Below are 2,672 nucleotides of genomic sequence, written 5' to 3' on the forward strand. Positions count from 1 at the left end.
GTAAACGGTGTCGATTCCCAGAATAATAATCAGTATCGCGGACCTAATGATACGTTATGAATTATACCTCTACAAATGTAAACTGAGATGAAATAGAAGTGACAATGTCCTAGAGCGCTCTACGGTTTTATTTTTGGTTACTTAGCGAATATTTTGTCGGGGTACTGTATTTCATTTGCTATCCACTATTTATAATGTTTCAATTGCTTTATCATTTTCATTCATAGACGTTTCCCAATAAAGAGAAAAACAATTTTCATCGCTACCACTTGACTCATCATAACTTTCAAGTTTCAGAATACAGAGCTATTGTTTATGTTTTGGTGTGCTTCTTGCATGTGAAAGCAAGGAAAAATGGTTTAAAACGTAAATTTAAAAGTTGACGTAACTGGTTGCAGTCGAAAATCTTATGATCCATTCCATCTGTTAGAAATCTGTCAAGTTGTATCTATCAATAATTAGCGAACAAATAACATTAATTAGTTTAGGTTTTTGATATTTATTTTTCAAGCGTATCGCGACAGCTGCTGATTCCAGTTTTAAGAATATTTATACTAATAAATGGAGAGCCGGTTTTTTTGTTTGGTTATTTCGCGAAAACTACTGAACCGATTGGAATAATAATTTAACATAACAGACATCAACTTTGTACAATTCATATTTTGACACATTATTGTAATATATTACAAACCTACAACGTTTATACAGTGACATACCTTACTGAAAATTTAAATATTAACAAAATTTGAAATAAAATAAGGGTTATTCTATTGATTCCGTCGCCTTCATTTAAATGTAGCTACCGTTTAATACGCTACATTTTGATATAAATTAATATAATCATATACTTTTTTTCTTCGAGTGTTAGTGACTCAAATTAGAGAAGGCGTACCGTTCTCGCACGCAACTCATTTTTCTTTAACAAATAAACGTTGCATTTTGCATTACAATTGAATTATTTTAATAATTTTTCAATGATAAAATGTAGATAGAATAATTAATAATTTATCTAAAAGTAGGACAGGCTATAAAAGAACACACAAGTCTTTTTGCGGCCAAACACTATCCGAAATAGTGACGTCTATTGTGATATATAAACACACTGATCCCATAAAAAGTTGCCAAATTAAATTGACGTCGAGAAAAAAAAACTAAAACTCATGTCAACTTTTGACGTCATTCATAATCGTATACGTTATCGTTACGTACTTTTTAACCAAATTATACTATACCTCAAATCAAATACACGCGAAAATAAATGTACTAATAATGTACGTATTTTCTTCAATCTAATTAATTCTAAGCTAACCATGAAAACTTGTTATGGTGTTCAGATTGAAATAAAGAAATTGTAAAGTAAATGTCGACATGGTTTTTCTATATATCGTAGACGACCTGATATATCTGATACATAAGACCTATTCTTTAGGAAGATATTTAAAAACCCATTATAAAATTATAGAACTGAAGTACTCATAAAACTAAAACTAAGTATGTTCACACAGTCTGTGTAAACAAACTTAGATTTTACGTTCGCAAAAGACATTTTTGCTTTTAAAATTACCAGCATAGCAAAGAGACTATTTCCCGCGCTTAAAACATATATTTGCCGTGATATTTCCTTCGTAATATAAAATTACATTACATGGTCGTGGTAATGAGAGGATATCGGGCGGGTCGAATGATAGCTAGACTTAATATTCGTAATGAGCGAGCGACGCCATCTTGTGGAAAGGTATTCACAATTAGTAACAGCTTAGCCTGATTACGGTACAGATAATATATCTAAATATTATATTTTGTAGAAATATTTATTTTATATAAAAACCTATACTGTCTCTTTGAGGATCTGGTGAAAGTAGGCTGTTAGAGGAAAGGTAAGTATTTACTCTATAACTTCTTTTAAGGAGTTTCATAGCTTGATGATGTCGATGTAGTTCAAAATATTAGTTATGAAATCTCTATGTCTAGAACAGAGTTGTTGTTTTTTTTAATTTTTTGTTTTTTTTAACTTTCTTTTAGCGCTCTATAAAGTATTTAATACATATTTACCTCATTCTATCTTGCTCTACCATCAGCAAAAACCATTTATAACATACCAACCACATTTATAAATCGTTTATTTATTGAGATCAATATTTATAATCCAAGCACGATAGGTATATTGTATCTTTTGCAAATTAGTATTAATTTCGTACAAATTTCAAATGATGATGCAACTATATAGATCAAACTTACTATACTACGTTATCGAATTGAATCTTCGAAATTATTATTATAGCAATAAATTTAGCCAACACTCACATTTTCTTTTCCAACCAAAAAGAGATTCTGAGAGCTGATGGTGATGATGTATTCCTACAAATTAATATTTAACTTTTTTTTCGCGGGTTGGTGTGTAGTGATAATAACCTCTAAATATCTCTGCTAAAACTTTTAGTATTACAATTTGTTATAATTGAAATTAGAACTTTTTTCATGAATTTTTTCGTGTTTGAATAATACCACTCACCAGCAAGTAATGGTCCTTTAAATTTTACAATATTCCTATTTAAAACACATTGCTATGGATTCAGTGAGCATTAAGTTATCAGCAATGACGAAAATGTTCCATGAACGGATGAGCGAGTTTCAACAAGAATTGGTAAGAGATTCACCACTGCTGCACTGTT

This window comes from Melitaea cinxia, chromosome 17 (genome assembly GCF_905220565.1).
Source record: "Melitaea cinxia chromosome 17, ilMelCinx1.1, whole genome shotgun sequence".
NCBI lineage: Eukaryota > Metazoa > Arthropoda > Insecta > Lepidoptera > Nymphalidae > Melitaea > Melitaea cinxia.